We start from the raw sequence: 20,476 nt of genomic DNA on the forward strand, positions 1-20,476 counted from the left end.
AGAGGCTTTTTGATGTAATTGAAAACCCTATCCCTGCAGCACCAACCGGAGGTTGGGAATCACGGAACGTGAGGGCCAGGACTGCTATAATTATGTGCGTCTCAGATCAGCAGCTTGTGCATATTCAGCATTTAGAACACACGAAAGAGGTTTGGGACACGCTGCATACAATGCATCAGAGAGATGCTGGTTCTTCAGCGTTGCTGTATTTTGAGAAGTTAACCAATCTGAGACTTGCGCCTGATGAAGATGTTCAAGCGCACCTGACAGAGATGAAGTTTCTGCGTCAACAGATGGTGGAACGCAATTTCCGTCTACAGGAGGAAGTGTTTTGCTTCATGGTGATAAACAGCCTTAATCGCACCTACAAGGTTGTTGCCAGTCAGCTTGGTTCCCTACCGGCTCAAGACCTGACTTCGGAGAGAGTGTGTGCCGTGGTCCTGAATGAACACGACAGACTTGCTGCACTGGAAGTGAAGGACAGGGGGAGGGTAGAACAGAGTTCAAATCTTCCCACTGCTGAATCTACTGGAGAGCATGGAGTAGCATTGAGTGCTGTCCGATGCTACAATTGTGGACAGACTGGGCATCTACAGCGAAACTGTAAGAAGCCGCGCCAGTCAAGAGGAGCAAAGAGCAGCTCAACGAAGCCTGAGGCGTCAGGCAAAAGCCGCACCAAATGCCAGGTGAAACCTGCAAAGGCTATGATGGCGAAAGGAACCACGCCAGATGTTGGGAACGCCTTTATAATTGACACTGGATGTACAAAACATTTATGCCCACACAGACAACTGTTTTCGACGTTGAAGAAGCAAAGCTTCACTGTGAAACAGGCCAACGGTCAGGAGTTGGAAGCGACCAGAATTGGAACTGTGTATCTTGAGAGTCTGAACTTGACTATAAGTGATGTTTACCTGGTTCCAGAACTGAGATTTAACCTGCTGAGTGTGTCGCAGATTGCAAAGAAAGGACTGAAACTGTCCTATGATGCTAAAAGCTGCAAGATCTTCAAAGATGGAGAACTGTTTCTAACTGCCAAAGAGAAAGATGGACTGTATTTGTTGACTTTTGATCAAAGTGATTACATGAAATGTAATTCTTCTGATTCTAACGAAATCTCTCTTGCAGGTGTGACCAGTGTGAACACCAGGAAGGTGACTAAGAAGGTCGACAGAGCATTTCAGCGGGTGTATGCTGATGTGATTGGTCCTCTAGAACCATCTAGGGGCAGTGCAAAATATTACCTTTTGTGTGTGGATTGTTTCACTAATTATTCTTGGGTTTATTTGATGGAGAAACCGCAAGAAACTTTAGAAAAGTTTCAGGAGTTTTGTGACAAGGTTAAAAATATGCATGATGCTAACATTGATTGTCTTTTCACAGATGAGAAGCAAATTTTTCTGTTACAGAAGTTTCAGAAGTTCCTGGATGGAAGAGGAATAGACCACAAAATTGCTGTTTCGACCAAAGCGTGGAACAGGGGGGTCTGTGTTAGAGTGAACAAAGAATTGCAAAAGGGGATGCATGCACAATTGCTGAGTTCACATTTGCCACATGATTATTGGGCGAAATCGCTAGCGTCCTATGTTCACGTGTGGTTGAGAAAAGTCTCAACAGAGTTGGGATGTTCTCCTTTTGAGAAGCTGTTCAATAGAAAACCTTCTGTTGCCTATTTTAAGGTTTTCGGGTCTCATGTGAGAACAGAAGCTCCAGGTGGAGTAAAGAATGCCAGAGGCATTTTTGTGGGTTATGAAAAGGGTCTCTACAGAGTAATTTTGTCTGAATCTGGTCAGGTGATTCTCACAAAGTTTCTAGAGTGTGCTCCTGAGCAAGAGCGGGTTGTAGAACACACATTTCCCACAGGTGGCGAGTCAGATGATGATGACTTTTCTGATTTCACAGATTACAGTGGTACTGATGATGACACTGATAGCTCAGAGAGTTCAGTTGTAACAGTCATTGAGAGAAAATCTCACACGATGGATAGACCTTTACAGATGAAGGAAGAACCACTGTTAGCCAATGCTACTGGTTCTCAACAAAGTCCAGAGGTTGAACCAGTGAGCACAGAGGATCAGGACCTCATACGCAGGTCTGAGAGAGTTACAAAGTGTTACACCCATGAACACCTGGAACCCATCAAGCCAATTATTGAAGGTACGCTCAGCTCTGGGTGTTCTGTACCTGCGCTTTCCGTAACTGCGCCTCTTTTCTCCTTTACCTGTCAACTTTGCCGGGGGCAATAATCTGAATATGTCAATAAAGTCCCCATTGAGGATCTTGTCCCTCTTTCTTTGAGATAAATGGTTACCTACAATGAAATCTGTAGACAGGTGAGTGGACGTTTTAACATCAGGCACTAACGCGCCATCCTTACATTCAAGGGTCCCATTGAAGGTCTTACGGTAGGAATTGGCCCTCCTTTCCTGCGCCCATGAAGGAAGACCCATGCAGTCCTCCCCATGGCCCCAATACTCCTCCCTAGGAGCATCGCTGTCAGAGTCGGATGAGGAAGAAGTACCTGAGTCATCCTCGGATTCTGACCGCCTACTCTTCTTACTCTTCTTCGATGTGTGTTTTCTTTTTTCCTTCCTCTTCCCAGAAGGGACCTCTGGGGTGGCTTGTTCCGGTATGCTGTTCGCCTGTACCGCCCGCAGGCCCTGCGCTTCCTCGTCCGAAGTGCATTCTGATGCGCCCTCGGCTGGTGCCGCCTGCAGAGGCGGGATCTGAAAGAGACTAGGGACACCTGGGTCCTTTTGTGGGTTAGCGGTCTTGGAACCTTGAGTACTAGCCTTGCCCTTCCTGCCACCCCTCTGGCCCCCTTTTGACTTGCCTGAGGTGGCCGACTGAGCTCGGGTGTTTTTCTTTTGCCGGGCTGCTGCCTCTTTGGCTGCAGTCAGCACCGCCACAGTGGTCGCGGAGGTACTGGGAAGTACTACCTGATTAGGTTGAGTGTCTGGGATGAAATTCTGGGAGAACGCCATTGGTGCAGATGGCACTGGCGCCACTGCCGCTGGCGCCACTACCACTGGTGCCACTGCCGTTGGTGCTGCTGCCACTGTTGCGGCCGTCATTGATGCTGCTGCCCCTGTTGTGGGTGTCACTTGGCCTGTAGACCTGCTTTGCTTGTAAAATTCCTGAAAAGCTGTGAAAAACTGCGCCAACGCCTGCGGGTTACTTGGTATTATAAATGGCTGGGACTCCTCCTGGTTCCCTTGGGCCCCCCCGGACACAACAGCATTTTCCTGATTACCTTGACCTGGCATAACTGCTATCGATGCCCTAGCCTAAACCAGACAGTGGCACGTAGATTGGTTTATATTTGAGAGCAGCAGGCAACAGTAGCGTAGTTCAGTATTGTATGCACTGGTAAGTTTTTAATGCAAACCAAAATTGCCAACCCTGCCAGCTGTGTCTAGCAATAAGCAATTTAACAGTAGTTCAGTGTTGTCTGCACTGGTATGAACTCAAGCTGGCTTTAGATTTCTGAATCCTCTACAACGAAATTGTTGTTGTTTAGTCGTTTAGTCGTGTCCGACTCTTCGTGACCCCATGGACCAGAGCACGCCAGGCACTTCTGTCCTCCACTGCCTCCCGCAGTTTGATCAAACTCATGCTGGTAGCTTCAAGAACACCATCCAACCATCTCATTCTCTGTCGTCCCCTTCTCCTTGTGCCCTCCATCTTTCCCAGCATCAGGGTCTTCTCCAGGGAGTCTTCTCTTCTCATGAGGTGGCCAAAGTATTGGAGCCTCAGCTTCAGGATCTGTCCTTCCAGTGAGCGCTCAGGGCTGATTTCCTTCAGAATGGAGAGGTTTGATCTTCTTGCAGTCCATGGGACTCTCAAGAGTCTCCTCCAGCACCATAATTCAAAAGCATCAATTCTTCGGCGATCAGCCTTCTTTATGGTCCAGCTCTCACTTCCATACATCACTACTGGGAAAACCAAGGCTTTTACTATACGGACCTTTGTTGGCAAGGTGATGTCTCTGCTTTTTAAGATGTTGTCTAGGTTTGCCATCGCCTTTCTCCCAAGGAGCAGGCGTCTTTTAATTTCGTGACTGCTGTCACCATCTGCACTGATCATGGAGCCCAAGAAAGTAAAATCTCTCACTGCCTCCATTTCTTCCCCTTCTATTTGCCAGGAGGTGATGGGCCCAGTGGCCATGATCTTCGTTTTTTTGATGTTGAGCTTCAGACCATATTTTGCGCTCTCCTCTTTCACCCTCATTAGAAGGTTCTTTAATTCCTCTTCACTTTCTGCCATCAAGGTTGTGTCATCTGCATATCTGAGGTTGTTGATATTAGATCTATGTAACGAAATTAGATCTATGTAAATATTTATTTATTTGCTTATTTGCGTATTTGATTAGTCAATTAACTCTGCAACAAAATTTTGATCTATTAATTGTTTAAAGTTATTTATTTACCTATTTGATTATTTTGATTAGTCAATTAACTTCACTTAGAAACTTTTACTGAAACTGTAATTGCAATACCAGAGAGGAGAGGAAATTAGGGAATGCGTGAGCTATCCCAAGACCTTCACCTATATACTATAAATTGTCACCCGGCAATCTATAGCCGGAAAGCAATCAAGCAGCAAAGCAGTAAAGTAATATAAGCAAAGTAAAATAAATCAAAATAACATAAATCAAAAATGAAATTGAAGTAAAATAAAAGTAAAATAATATCAACAAAGTAATATAAAGTAAAAAAGCAGTAAAGCAGTGAAGGCTGAATTGCCTTATGCTGCACCTTACAGATTTAAATTGCTCCTTCAATCACCCTTTAAATTTACCTACGAACCAAATTATAATTTATTTAAATGCAACAGAGAGATAAGATCACTTGTGAGGTAATTGCCAGACAATTTGTTTTATCGAGCCAAGCACTTTAATTAAATCAATTGCTTAATTATAATTCAGATCAAAAGTAACCTTGGAGCGCAGAAGCACTTTGATTAAATCCCTATAAAAAGTTTTAAAAGTGTGATAAGTTGCAAACAGCTATTAAAACGGAAGTGATAAGTAGGAATACTCCCACGTTAAGATGCCTGTACAACAGTGATCCAACCCACATGGTGGTTCCTTTAAGTGGCGACCAGTATCTATCCAAACTTAGTCAGAACCCACCCAAAGGGAAGCACGCTAAAAGGTGTGTGTGTGGGGGGGGGGGTTATAGGCACCGCAAGCAAGGTATTAAAGGCTACCAAAAAAGGAAGCCTTCCCACGGGTGACTGCTTTTCCTAAGATGGCGGCCGCAACGGGAGCCACGTGGTCCAAATAAGATGGCGACCGGGACAGGCTGGTCACTAGGCAACGGTGCCGACTCCTTTTGAACAGAAATCAAGGCGACCCCAAGCAGGGCAAGCGCTGTTACTCAAAGCCCAACAGAATGGATGAGCGCTGCGTAAGGCTAATGATTAGAAACCTCCTTGGCAAGAAACCTCCGCAAGTAGGCAAAGTAATGAATAAAAGCAAGCGCTGCACCCTTGAACGGCTCCACTATACCTCCCCCTTTGTGATCAGAAAATTTCTATGCCGTAGCAGCGCAAACAGATCCCCCAATCACACGGGCAAAGTGTGACCATGCTCCCTGCAAATTCCCCCCAAATTTCAGTACGTTACCGCTGCTGCCTTCGGATACGCTGGAAATCGCCTGACTTGCGATGCACGCGTGGCTGGGTAGCCCACGCTGCTGTGGTGGGCTTGCAAAAGCGATGGGTGATCCGTACTCCAGCGGCAGGAGACCGCCGAGCAGGGTTGAAGACGTGCTGAAACCTCCCCCGATCTTCCCACAGACGCGTTGGCGGTCAGCCCTGCTGCCTCCGAGAATACCCGTGAAGCGTGTGGGAGCCGCTTCCTGACGGCGCAAGACCTAGGAGAATAAAGGCCCCCCCGCGCTCGAAAGTGATTTCAGCTCTGGAAGGTTTTGCCTGAGTGGAGCGCAGGCTCCGAGCGAAGCTCCGAAGGAAAGGACTGGGGATTCCCTTATAGTGATTTCAGCTCTTGATAAGAAAAGACGAGCAGGCAGCTTCTCCAAAGATCAAGCCTTTGCCCTCTCACGCTCCACAAGGCAAAGCGAAAAAAACTCCGCGGAAAACAAAGAAAGGAAGAAACCAAATCAGCTGACTGGCGGATGAAGGTAAAAACAAAACGTGAGGGCTAGCCAGCGAAAAGAGGGCGAGCCCCCTCTGCGCCGGCCCTAAATAGGACAGGCCACGCCCTCCCAGCCAGCTGATTGGCTGGCTGGGGGGGCAGGCCCGGCCGGGATTCCCCTGCTCTCGCGGGGGCTGCGACCAGCCCCCGCTCACGTGGGGTGGGCGTGAAGCCCGCAACCCCACCTCCTGGGCAAGCCGGAAGTGGCTATACGCCATCAAGAGATTATGTCACCACACCCTCTGCAGCCAAGCAAATGCTCTTTGAAGAGGAAGCAAAATTACTGTCAGAGCTGTGCTTTTTAATTGCAGAAAGGTTACAATCCATTAATGATGAACTGGAAAAGATATTGTCCTTACTGACCATACCAGGACCATGAGATTCAAGGGGAGACATGGTTCTCATGCCCCTAGAAGGCCCTGCAGTGTCCCTAAACTTGGATCAGACCAAGGCAGCAAACAGTTTTTCTTCTTGCTCCAAGCCATGGGCTCCCTATGCTTCTAATAGTAATGTCACACAACAAAAAGACTAAACTGAGCCTTCTACAGACGCAGGTGGTGATCAATGTTTTCCAAATAAATGGAGACATCCCATATTGGAATTCCATTGCAAGGGCCAACGCAAATCTCAAATCAATGTTAAACCAACATTACTAAGGAATGACCCAGGCTGGCCAGGAAAAGGCAATCAAGAAGCATTATCAGGTCTCTTGACAGACAGGAGACAAACAATACTGTCAAATTTCTGTTGCAGACCACATCTATTCTGTGAAATTTCTATGATGATTTCAGATTGATAAGGACAAAATCTTGGTGTACGGTACTTACACCATTTCCGAACTTCACTAGAGTCTAGCCCTGTGAGTTCTGAATTGGTCAGGTTCAAGCAAGAGACCATAGCCAGGCAAATTGAAGCAGGACAGCGGCTAGGAACCCTGATTGTTTATTGTTGCAACAAGGCTTCAACTCCCAAAAGTTCCCACAAGTTCCCATAATACATTTCACATAGCATCATCAAAACATCATAGGTATGTCACAAAAAGGTGTGACTCTCTTGGGCTGTAGCATATGTGCACCAGGCTGCAGCAGCTCTATTCCCAGGTTGGGCTTGACCCGGGGGCGGAGAGAGGCTGTGGTGTGCATGCCCTGGATGCACTTTGTTGGGCGAGCTGCAGTGGGCTTCCTCTGTGCCCCTCCATGGGCGGCATGAGGTTACACTCCACCGCTGCTTGTACATCACAGTTTGGATGCAATTTCTAGAGATTTAGGGAGCTTTCAAAATGTTGACACCTGATGGCTAAAAGATACTTCAGCATCTCCCCAAAAGGCAATAAAGGAAGACAAAACAGGGATAGTTTTAAGCAGGACAGGTTCCAGAAAAATACCACCATCCCTGCCCAAGTGAGCATTTACCCGCCCCCCTCAAAAAAAAAAAGGAATTTCTGAACATGCCTATGCTCTCCATCTGAGTCTGATGGTCTCCTCTCCACAAGATTAGCCCTGGCAATTGCCTTTCCCTGGACAACAACAGGGTTGTGGAGATTGTCCGTGAGCCTGCCAGGTTTTGGACTCTATCACAGACCTCCCCTCACCCCCAAGAATTTCTGATCTTTGCATGGGACCTTTTGTGAGCTGGAAAGACCCTGTGCACCCTGGCCAGCCCTGTTGAAAAAAACATTTATTAGCAAGATAACCAGAAGGGATGCAGGCCAAGGGGAGGGCAGAAGTCTTTTCTCCCTGACAGAGAGAAGCCATCCAAGCGGCCTCTTCTGGTTCAGCTATAATAAGGGGGCCAAGCTGCTTTTGAGTATCACTTTCAGCTATTCTGAAGGTTAAACGCCTATTTAGAGCCCCCTATTGAATATGGAGATGGGGGCCTGGCATTGTTTAAACACTCTCCAGCTTTGTTTAGCTGCTTTCAAGGAGCCTGTGAATTGGGGGGAAAGCTCAGTGTCCACTCCACATGCCACTCCCAGCAATTCAAATAGAAATGCCTCCTCACAGGACAGACTGGCAGTTTTCTGAGAGGCCTCTGTCAGTTGGGCTTCCCTGCTTTCTTTGAGTGACAGTTTAACCCAAGTTCAGAGGCCAGCCTCCACCTTACTGATCTCTGCTTGACACCCAATTACCACATGAACGGGACAGAAAAGGCTTCAACTCCCCCTGACCTTCCCTCCCCTTCCCCCTCATCATTTCTCCCTTGCTCCCACATTCCACCCCACCCCTAGATTCCTTTTCTCTGATGCAGAAGGGAGTTCAACACTGCAACTGGGAGAAATAAAACAAAGTCCCAGACACAAAAATCCCAATTGGCATGGCTGCTGCAGCAGGTCCAACACTCCCGTCTGTTATTAAAACCCTTAAAGTTTGATTTGCCAAGGTGAGGCAGACAAATAACTGTTGATTCCTCAAAATGCTTTATTGAAAAATAATTTGCTCCTTCTGAGAGGTTCATGGGCAGAAAATGTCTCCTTGATGGGGCCTCGTTTTATATAGGAAATGGCACTGTCAATTCATTTGTTGTGGGTTCTCTGCTGAAAGAACAGGGTTGGGTTAATATTTAGCCTAAGCACACTGCTGTGCAGGGTCAGACATAAGTGTGTGTGTGCAAAGAATGGATGCCTTCTGAGTTTTCACAGATGAAAATAGGACCATTCATATATTATTGACTGGCATTCTTCCATGTTAAACAGAGTCAAGGGTTCTGCCAAGTTATATTCATGCATTTGACAGTGGCCTTTATTGCACTACTTTCTGAAGCAGGGAGTGCTACTATCAAAGAACATTTAATCTCATTTAATCTACTCCTACTTAGTAAACATGTCTACTGTTTTCCCTAGTGGTGAGAATAGTATATCTGTGGGTTGCATGAGTGTAATTTACACTGGGAAAACAGCATGGAGGAAAAGGGTTGAAATCTATTTGTTTATGTGGGGCGGGGAGAGGGTGTTATTGCTTTTTGTTTTTGTCCTTGTATTTACCATGTATTTTATGCTGTGAACTGCCCTGAGAACTATGGATGAAGAGCGATATACAATTTGATGATGATGATGATAATACCCTGCCCATCTGGCTGGGTTTCCCCAGCCACTCTGAGTGGCTAGCTAGATTTTCCCATGCTAACAGCTGAAAAAAAATTCAACAACATTTAGGGTCAAAATAGACCCTGTTGAGGTGCACTCCATTGTTTCTCAAGACAGATGGATGCCAACAAGAGGGAGCCATTTCCAGGCTGGCCTGGCTATTCCAGCAATTGAATCTATGCTGGATCCAGCTGGATCCAAGAATTAGAAGCAGGGCTCAGGCATACAGCCTACCCCCACCCCAAAACTCATAAAACTATATAACAAGGGGTTAAGTAGGTGGGGGGGAGGATAAGATAAGAATCTTTGTGCTTGCAGCCATAATTTCTGGGGTACGGACATTGTTGAACCTATAATTTATCAGCAAGTTCCATACTTCTCATTTAGGACTGACAAATTATTTATTCAGCAATTAAAAAAAAAAATAACCAGGAAATTAGCACTGCAAGCACAAAAACTCAGAAGGCTCCTATGTATCTTCCCGATATGCAGAAAGTCCCAGATTCAATCCCCAGCATTTGCAGGTAGAGCTATGAAAGCCTCCCAATCTGAAACCCTGGAGAGCTGCTGTCAATCAGTGTAGACAATACTGAGCTAGATAGACTAGTGGACTGACTTGGCATAAAGCAAATTCTGATGTTTCAAAAGGCATAAAAATCCTATGGTAGAGCCAGGTCTCTCTGAATGCATTGTTAGGAAAATGCCAGGGAACTGTGTCTTTCACATGTTCTCCTGCAATGATTTTGCAAAGTTTTTTGCAGATAAAATCGCTCAGATTCGGGAAGAAGTAGACTCCACCGTGGGAGCAGGGCCGGGGCGGGAGAGTGCTAGAGTTCTGTCTAGTCAAGTTGAGTGGGATCAATTCCAATCTGTTACCTCCGAGGATGTGGACAGGCTGCTTGGACGAGTGAAACCAACCACCTGTCTCCTGGATCCTTGCCCATCCTGGCTTATAAAAGCTAGCCGGGAAGGACTGGGCGATGGGCTTCATGGGGTGGTGAATGCTTCCCTCCGTGAGGGAGCCTTCCCAGACCCGCTGAAAGAGGCGGTTATTAAACCGCTTCTTTAAAAACCATCTTTAGATGTGGCCACGATGGCCAACTATCGCCCAGTCTCAAATCTTCCATTCCTGGGCAAGGTGATTGAGCGAGCGGTTGCCGAACAACTCCAGGCACGCCTGGAAGAAGCGGACCATTTGGATCCCTTCCAGTCGGGATTCAGGCCTCATCATGGGACCGAAACTGCCTTGGTCGCACTGGTTGATGATCTCCGGTGGGCTAGGGACAAAGGTGAGAGCTGTTTCCTAGTTCTGCTGGATCTCTCAGCGGCGTTCGATACCATCGACCATAGCATCCTTCTGGACCGTCTTGAGGGGCTGGGAGCTGGGGGCACTGTTATACAGTGGTTCCGCTCCTTCCTCCTGGGCCGTGTTCAGAAAGTGGTGGTGGGGGATGAGTGTTCAGACCCCTGGGCTCTCACTTGTGGGGTGCCTCAGGGTTCCGTCCTCTCCCCCATGCTTTTCAACATCTACATGTGGCCGCTGGGCGAGATCATCAGGAGGTTTGGGCTGGGTGTTCATCAGTATGCAGATGATACCCAGCTCTACCTCTCTTTTAAATCAGAACCAGTGAAGGCGGTGAAGGTCCTGTGTGAGTGTCTGGAGGCGGTTGGAGGATGGATGGCGGCAAACAGATTGAGGTTGAATCCTGACAAGACAGAAGTACTGTTTTGGGGGGACAGGAGGCGGGCAGGTGTGGAGGATTCCCTGGTCCTGAATGGGGTAACTGTGCCCCTGAAGGACCAGGTGCGCAGCCTGGGAGTCATTTTGGACTCACAGCTGTCCATGGAGGCACAGGTCAAATCTGTGTCCAGGGCAGCTGTTTACCAGCTCCATCTGGTACGTAGGCTGAGACCCTATCTGCCTGCGGACTGTCTCGCCAGAGTGGTGCATGCTCTGGTTATCTCCCGCTTGGACTACTGCAATGCACTCTACATGGAGCTACCTTTGAAGGTGACTCGGAAACTACAACTAATCCAGAATGCGGCAGCTAGACTGGTGACTGGGAGCGGCCGCCGAGACCATATAACACCGGTCTTGAAAGACCTACATTGGCTCCCAGTACGTTTCCGAGCACAATTCAAAGTGTTGGTGCTGACCTTTAAAGCCCTAAACGGCCTCGGTCCAGTATACCTGAAGGAGCGTCTCCACCCCCATCATTCTGCCCGGACGCTGAGGTCCAGCGCCGAGGGCCTTCTGGCGGTTCCCTCATTGCGAGAAGCAAAGCTACAGGGAACCAGGCAGAGGGCCTTCTCGGTAGTGGCGCCAGCCCTGTGGAACGCCCTTCCAGCAGATGTCAAAGCGATAAACAACTACCTGACATTCAGGAGACATCTTAAGGCAGCCCTGTTCAGGGAAGTTTTTAACGTGTGATATTTTATTGTATTTTTGGTTTTTATGGAAGCCGCCCAGAGTGGCTTTTAATTTATATACCTTAATCATATATTAAAAAAAAAAACTTTTTCTAAGGTTGATCCTATTTCCCTTCCACGAATTCCCCATCCTTATAGTGATAAACAGCATGAAATTTAACACAGTATAAAAAAAGATCAAACCCCCTTTGGATTTCCAAACCCCACCCTTCTCTCCCTGGTTTCAATCCCAAACCATAGTCCATTAGTCCATCTATTTAGCCTGGTGACCTTACGTCCGAGGCTCTCAAATCTCTCTCAGTCCCTTTCAGCCGGCTTCTTTGAAAGTCCCTTATGATTAACACCCAAACTCGAAGCGGCACTCTCTCTATAATGTCCATGATCCTTCCAGCCAGGCCTACTTGTTTAAAGGTGGAGCTCAAACTCTGTTTCTTAAATCCATGTGTCCCAAAGACTCAGCGGCGTAGCGTGGGGGGTGCAAGGGGGGCAGGCCGCACCGGGCGCAACATCTGGGGGGGCGCGCTCGCTGCCTCCGGAGTCGCCGAAGAGCCTCGGGCGCAGGCTGTAGCAGAGCCGCATGTCTCGCGGAACCGACGAGCTGTGCGCGCGTCCAGGCTGAAGGCGCCCGGCAGGCAGCGGCTCTCAGTGCTCGCCGCGGAGGACGCGCCAGGCAGCCCCTCCTCACAGCCTCGCCTGAGCCGCTGCTGCTGCAGCTGCTGGGCCGTTGCATTTTCCTCGCCTCTCTGCCCCCCTCCTCCTCCAGGCAAGCGGCGTCGTTTGGGCGGCAGCACCAGTGGCAACTCGCAGGTTAGGGGTTGGGGGGGCGCAAATTACTTGCCTTGCCCCGGGTTAGGGGGCGCAAATTACTTGCGTTGCCCCGGGTGCTGACAACTCACGCTACGCCGCTGCAAAGACTCCAGCTTCCAGCTTGGTCGAGCTTGTAGCCATCTTGACAGGCCTCTGGCTCTCGTTTACCTTCTGTGGCATTTCGGCCGCCCCTCCTTTCTGCTCCTTCTGTTCAGCAAGTATATTTTCCTCCTCTTCAGTCTTTGGTTTCTTTTCTTGTCCAGCTGCCTGTGTTTTGAACATCAAGTCCTTTTCCAGCTCGGAAGGTATATTTACTGTTAACTTCGGTTTTGTAGGACTTGTAGACAAAACATGGCCTTGCTCATGCATCTTTCTCAGCTTTCCCATGAGAAAGACGAGCTCATCCAAATCTGCCAGAATTTTCCGACCTATTTCCATTCTTGTAATGTCCGTGAATCCCCTCTAGAGGGATTCTGGTTAATTAGTATTCCTTTCATTTCCAATCCAAAAGTCAAACTTATTTGTATCAATCTTTCTTTACTTTCAATACCTTGTAACGATATAACCGGCTAAACCAAAGCTTTCAGTTTTTTTCAACTTTGACAGCTAATTTGACAGCTGTCAAAATCTTCTATAAAGCCTCAGCAGGCTCCTTTCACGGGTTGCTCCCGGTCTCAGGAAGAGTGGCACTTAATCAAAGCAAATAAACTCTTGTCTTCCAGCACAATAACTTAGACTTTTAAATCCGTGGAATTAATAACTTTTATCCAAATCAGGAAAAAAAACAGCTCTTCTCACAACCTTAGTTGGCAAATCCTTGCTTTAAACTGTTTACAATGGGGGGGAGACGGACTTCCTCTTTGCACCTCCCCCGCTCGTGCCAGATCCACACACACAAAAAAAATTGTAGTCCAATGTCCAAATTACTCACGGGTTGTTGTTCTTGGTTTGGAGTCCAAATTCTTAAAGGAAGAAGTCAGCGCTCTCCGACAAATGGCATGCGGCTTCGCTCGGCAGGGGAAGCAGTAGACTCACAGCACCGCACCGCTCCCCGTCCCCCGTTCCGTAGCCTTTAAAAAGGCTCCTTCGCGGGTCGGGAGGGCGCTAACGGTGCCCGCTGAGTCACCATGTCCACGGGCATCCGCGCCAGTGGTTTTTAAGGGTCCCCGCGTCGCCGGCACGGCAAGACCCGGCCCCTGTCGAGCAGATTCCCTCCGGAGCTCGGAGGGAATCCGCCATTAGCCGATCGCGCTAACCCGGAAGTCCTCCAAACCTCCTGATGATCTCTCCCAGTGGCTGCATGTAAATGTTGAAAAGCATGGGGGAGAGGACAGAACCCTGAGGCACCCCACAAGTGAGAGCCCAGGGGTCTGAACACCCCAGCTCCCAGCCCCTCAAGACGGTCCAGAAGGATGTTATGGTTGATGGTATCAAACGCCGCTGAGAGATCCAGCAGAACTAGGAAACAGCTCTCACCTTTGTCCCTAGCCTGCCGGAGATCATCAACCAGTGCGACCAAGGCAGTTTCAGTCCCATGATGAGGCCTGAATCCTGACTGGAAGGGATCCAAATGGTCCGCTTCTTCCAGGCATGCTTGGAGTTGTTCAGCAACCACTCACTCAATCACCTTGCCCAAGAATGGAAGATTTGAGACTGGGAGATAATTGGCCATCGTGGCCGCATCTAAAGATGGTTTTTTAAGAAGCGGTTTAATAACCGCCTCCTTCAGCGGGTCTGGGAAGGCTCCCTCATGGAGGGAAGCATTCACCACCCCATGAAGCCCATCGCCCAGTCCTTCCCGGCTAGCTTTTATAAGCCAGGGTGGGCAAGGATCCAGGAGACAGGTGGTTGGTTTCACTCGTCCAAGCAGCCTGTCCACATCCTCAGAGGTAACAGATTGGAATTGATCCCACTCAACTTGACTAGACAGAACTCTTGCACTCTCCCGCCCTGGCCCTGCTCCCACGGTGGAGTCTACTTCTTCCTGAATCTGAGCGATTTTATCTGCAAAAAACTTTGCAAAATCATTGCAGGAGATCATGTGACCCGTACTGGGCCCAGTTGTCGCAGGTGGTTCCGCTAAATTGTGAACCATCTCAAAAAGTCTCTTGCTGCTGTTTTCTGCAGTTGCAATAGAGGCGGCGAAGAAAGTCTTCTTCGCTGGCGCTATTGCCACTTGGTAGGCTCGACGTTGAGCTCTAATCTGTGTCCGGTCAGATTCGGAATGAGTTATCTGCCACCGGCGCTCTAGCCATCTCAACGATTGTTTCATTGCCCTCAGATCCGTGGAAAACCACGGGGCTGTCCGGGCTCCATGCAATTGGAGAGGGTGCTTCGGAGCCAAACAGTCAATAGCCCTGGTTAACTCCACATTTCAGCGGGCCACCAGAGAATCGGCTGAAACACCATCAACATGGGATAAAGCATCCCCTACCACTCTCTGGAAACCATTTGGATTCATTAAGTGGCGGGGGCGGACCATCCGAATTGGTCCCACCTCCCTGCAGAGGGGAAGGGTCACGGAGAAGTCCAGTTGCACCAGGAAGTGATCTGACCATGGCACTTCTTTCGTTTCGCTTTTACTTAGTGTCAGATCACCAACATCCATAGAGGTAAACACCAGGTCCAAACACCTATGGGTTGGGCCAGACTTATTCAGGGACAGCCCCATGGAGGCCATGCTTTCCACAAATTCCCGAGCGGCCCCTTGTAAGGTCATGTTGGCATGGATGTTAAAATCCCCTAGGACAACCAAGCTAGGTGTCTCCGGGAGAACATCTGCCACAACCTGAAGCAGCTCAGGCAGGGGAATCCTTGGTGCAGCGGGGAGGTCGGTACACCAAAAGGAATCCTGTACCGACTTCCAGAACATGCACTCGGAAAACTAGGATGCCTGGTGCAAACTAATGACTTCAAGTGTGGGAGACACTCCATATTTTCTGCTTCATGGGAAGTAACCGAAAGTGGACTTTCTGCACGTTTTTGGTTCTAAGGCTTGGGTTCTCATTCCAAAGGCCATGCGCAGAAAGGGTGAGCCAAGGTCTAGGAAGATGATCTTTGTAGGCTATGAGCCGAGTTCAAAGGCGTGGCGTTTCGCATACCCTACTGGCAACCAGTCTAAGCTGCTTATTAGCGGCAGTGCTGAGTTTTGCGAGCAGAGTGGGTGGAAACGTCTACACGGGAACCCGGATTTTTTGTTAGACTCAGATGAGGAGGACGCCGACGAGGCTGAACCTGTTGCTGAGGCACAGAGTCCAGAGCAGGGATCTCCAAGGCAGAGGCTCCAAACCTCTCCAAAAGGGAGTCCCAAGACCCCTTCACAGGTCTCTGTCGAGTCTGAGCCGAGGAGTGAACCATCCTCGCCAGCAGAACCAGCTGTACGCCCGAAACGGCGCAGCAGGTCAGAGGGGGAAGTTTCTGACACAGGAGATGGTAGGGTTGATCCAGGTGAATCAGGCGCAGTTCCAGAGTTCACGCTGAGGAGGTCAGCAAGGTCAACCAAGGGTAAGCCTCCTGACAGGTATGAAGCCACTAGTGTCTGGGTTGGTGTGGCTAGATGTGAGCCTGAATCTTTTGAGGATGTTCAGAAGTTGCCTCGGGAAGAAGCTAGCAAATGGCGTGAGGCGATGCAGAAGGAGATGAACTCAATGAAGTCTCTTGGAGTGTTCTCACTCGCTCAGCTGCCGGCTAACCAGCGAGCTGTTAGTTGCAGGTGGGTTTACCGTCTTAAACCCACAAAAGCGGGAGAACCACAATATAAAGCGAGATTAGTGGCCCGAGGATTCACACAGAGGAAGGATGTCCACTTCACAGAGGTCTATTCGCCTACCTCGAGAGCAGAGACTTTGAGAACACTTTTGGCGATAGCAGCACAGAGAGGTTGGAAGGTGAACCATTTTGATGTAGATGTTGCCTACCTGAACTCAGACCTCCAGGAGGAGTTGTACATGCTTCCTCCTCCAGGGTTTGAAATCAGTGAGCAAGGCATCGTGTGGCGGTTGCACAAATCCACCTATGGATTACGCCAATCTGCCAGGAATTGGAATATGTGCCTACATGAAGCCTTAGAAGAGCTAGGTTTTAAGAGGTCTCTTGCAGACAGTTGCCTGTACCTGAAGGGGTCAGGAGAGACACAGGAAGTGATCCTTGTGTTCGTTGATGATCTCTTGATAATGGCACGGACTAGTGAACAGGTGGAGAAGTTTGCTAAGGAGCTTGGAAAGCGGTTCGAGTTGAAGCAGCTTGGAGATGTCAAATCGTATCTAGGCTTAGAGATCACAAAAGCAAGTGATGGAAGTTTTTTGCTTCGCCAGAAAGGTAAGATTGAACAGTTGCTTGAGAAGTTCAGAATGTCTGATTGCGCAGGTGCTAGGTCACCCATGGAGGCTGGATACGTGAAGGAGTGTCAGCAAGTAGAACGTGTTGTGTTCGAAAATACTGAAGTGTTTCAGTCAGCCCTAGGGAGTTTGTTGTACTTGTCCCAGTGGAGCAGACCTGATATAGCGTTTGCTGTCAATCTGCTCAGCAGGGAAGCATCAATTCCTAGTGTGCAGGCCTGGAATGGCATCAAGAGAGTTCTGAGGTATTTGCAGGAAACCAAAGACTTTTGTCTTAGGTTGCCAGCGCAAGGAGAAGTGAAGCTGACTTGCTTTGTGGACTCGGATTGGGCTAACTCTGAAGACCGCAAATCAGTGTCAGGCCTAGTGGTGAAGTTTGGGGACTCAGTAGTTGGGTGGAGGTCCTGGAAGCAAAGTCTCATAGCGCTTTCATCTACTGAAGCTGAGTTCAGTGCGCTATCAGAGGTTTGCAGAGAGCTGGAGTTCTATGTGTGTTTGGTCGAAGAAATCTGTGGAGAGAATTGTCTGCCCGTTGTGGTGCATGAAGACAATCAACCATGCCTCAAATTGACTGAGTCGGGGCAGTTCAAGGCAAGGACCAAACATTTGGACATACGTTTCCGGAATGTATGTCAGAGCGTTCGTGAGGGGCTAGTTGCTCTGAAATACTGTCCCTCAACAAAGAACCTCGCTGATGGTTTCACAAAACCATTGACCTTCCAGAAGCATGAGGAGTTCTGTGAGGGCCTGTGTATGGGGAAAGCATTGTTGGCTGTTGTCCCCAGATGCAGGACAAGAGGGGGTGTGGAGTTTGGAACTGACAGGGTTAAAACTCCGTGGTGTCCTGTATCTGGGAGGAGCCTGACGCAGAGAAGTGCGTCACAGTGTGTGTCTGCTTTCAGTCTCGCTTTCTCTGCTGACTCCACACACAGCTAAGGCAGCAGAAGCTGCGAGTGTGCTTTTGGAAAGCACGGTGTAGGAATGAAAAATCATGGGAGACGAGAGAGGCAGGTGTAACATGAGGCGTCTGTCAGGGCGGGCCCTGGGAGCCTATTTTATTGAATATTGCAAGCATTGCCACAGGTGGGCCTGTGGCTGATTGGTTGATACATACACAAAGAAACTTGTGATTGGTTAACATAACTACTAAGGCGGGAATTACATGTGAGAGGTGGGGATTACATGTGATCATTTATCATTGATGGAGTAAAGGCTGGGAATCGGAGCTAGAACTAGACAGGCATGAAGCCTCCTAATTAAATTGTAACTAGAGATTAATATGGCACTTAACAATATAACAATCAAGTTCTGTAGATGTGGTCAGCTAGGCATGGAGAGCAGGTCATGTTGTTTTCCATGCGCTTAGGATGACTGAACAAGGAAAAGAATGTCCTGGTGTTTGGAACAGTTTTGTACAGTTTGTGCAGAAGCAGATTGTAAGCAAGACTTTCCCAGAATGCAAGAGAAAAGAAGCAAGAGAAAGAAGCAAGGCTTCCCCATAATGCAGCAGTTATGGACAGAAGGAGAACCAACAGCTATGTGCAGAAAGAAGACTTCCCTTTAGCACGGGGAGAAAAATGCCGGAATGTTCTGATGGAGTTATTGCTGTGTAAATAAACTTCTAGAGATAAGAACTGATCTGATTTTGGACTTGATTTATCCGTCATCTCACACGGAAGCAGGACCGCTGCGACTCTGCTCCCTGCCCAGGTCAGCTTCTAGCTTCCGAACGGAGCTGCACAGGGGAAGCGCTGACTGGACGGCAGGATTAATTTCCCAAGAAAGCGGCAAGAGCAGGGCCCTCAGACACTCACACAGGAGAGTCCCCATGCTTTTTTTTAATAAAATATTTATTAAGAGTTTTAAGCAATTTAAAGAACACAACAAACTTCCCATTCACAATCCAAAAGAAAAGAAAAACATCATAAACCAAAAAAAGACAAAAGAAAACATACAAAGCATACAAAAAGAACAAGCAAAAAAGACATAAAAAGACATAAGAAAGAAAATAATTCAATTTCTTAAATATTATTTCCATAACCCTCTTTCATGACTCCCTCACTTCTCCCTTTTCTGTGTTCCTGATTACAAAATCATGTTCCGCAATACTTCACCTTCTCTCAAAATTTGTTTTAGCTTGTACATTTCTACTATTATGTCTCCAATTTTACCCTTTGTTATCAAGTATTTAGATATTTTAACTTGACATAATATTATTCAAATTTCATCTTAGTTCAAATAGTTCAGTTACTTTCATACTCCTTTCCGCTAGGTTACTAATGCCATATTATCTTTATATCCTGCATCATTCTAACATTCATACAATTTACAATACTTTTGCAAATAATCCTTGAATTTCTTCCAGTCCTCTTCCACTGTCTCTTCTCCCAGGTCTCGAATTCTGCCAGTCATTTCTGCCAGTTCCATATAGTCTATCAGTTGCGTCTGCCATTCTTTCAGAGTGGGTAGATCTTGAGTCTTCCAGTACTTTGCGATGAGTATTCTTGCTGCTGTTGTCGCATACATAAAAAAAGTTCGGTCCTTCTTTGGCACCATTTGGCCGACAATGCCCAAAAGGAAGGCCTCTGGTTTCTTAAGGAAGGTATATTTAAATACCTTTTTTAGCTCATTATAGATCATTTCCCAGAAAGCCTTAACCCTTGGGCACGTCCACCAAAGGTGAAAGAATGTTCCTTCAGTTTCTTTACATTTCCAACACTTATTGTCTGGCAAATGGTATATTTTTGCAAGCTTGACTGGGGTCATGTACCACCTATATATCATTTTCATAATATTTTCTTTCAAGGCATTACATGCCGTGAATTTCACACCGGTGGTCCATAACCGTTCCCAGTCAGCAAACATAATGTTGTAACCAATGTCTTGCGCCCATTTTATCATAGCTGATTTAACCGTTTCATCCTGAGTGTTCCATTTTAACAGCAAGTTATACATTTTTGAAAGTATCTTAGTTTTTGGTTCTAGCAGTTCTGTTTCTAGTTTCGATTTTTCCACCTGGAAGCCTGTTTTTTTGTCCATATTAAAAGCCTCCCTGATCTGAGCATAATGTAGCCAGTCTCGCACTTTATCATTTAATTTCTCAAAACTCTGCAATCTCCATGTGTCTCCATCTTTTTCTACTATTTCCCAATATTTTGGCCAGTTGGCCTCCATATTGAGTCTTTTCTGAGCCTTAGCTTCCATTGGTGACAACCACCTTGGGGTCTTGCTTTCTAACAAATCTTTGTATCTTATCCAGACATTAAACACTGCCTTCCTGACAATATGGTTCTCAAAAGCTTTATGAGCTTTAACCTTGTCGTACCACAAATATGCATGCCACCCAAATACATTGTTGAACCCTTCCAAATCCAAAACGTCAGTGTTCTCCAGAAGCAGCCAATCTTTCAACCAGCAGAAAGCTGCTGGTTCATAGTACAATTTCATGTCTGGCAGGGCAAACCCCCCCTCTTTCTTTAGCATCAGTTAATAATTTTTATTCTGGGCTTTTTGCCCTGTCAGACAAACCTGGAGATATCTCTTTGGGACCTCTTGAAACACTCCATCTTGTCCACAATCTGCAAAGTCTGAAACAAAAACAACATTTTTGGCAATACATTCATCTTTATAGCAGCAATTCGACCCAACAAGGAAAGCTTC

General features: G+C 47.5%; 1 long non-coding RNA gene across 1 annotated transcript in view; it reads left to right on the forward strand.

Annotated features, from left to right (window-relative positions):
- Positions 1-205: 205 nt before the first annotated feature.
- The window catches only part of LOC308577879, a 113,627-nt gene continuing 93,356 nt past the window's right edge, over positions 206-20,476 (forward strand). The window contains exon 1 of the long non-coding RNA XR_014003746.1: positions 206-2,092. This is a non-coding gene — a long non-coding RNA (uncharacterized lncRNA). The remainder of the gene's footprint in view (positions 2,093-20,476) is intronic.

The sequence above is a fragment of the Podarcis bocagei genome (genome assembly GCF_964188305.1).
Source record: "Podarcis bocagei genome assembly, chromosome: W".
Taxonomy (NCBI): Eukaryota; Metazoa; Chordata; class Lepidosauria; order Squamata; family Lacertidae; genus Podarcis; species Podarcis bocagei.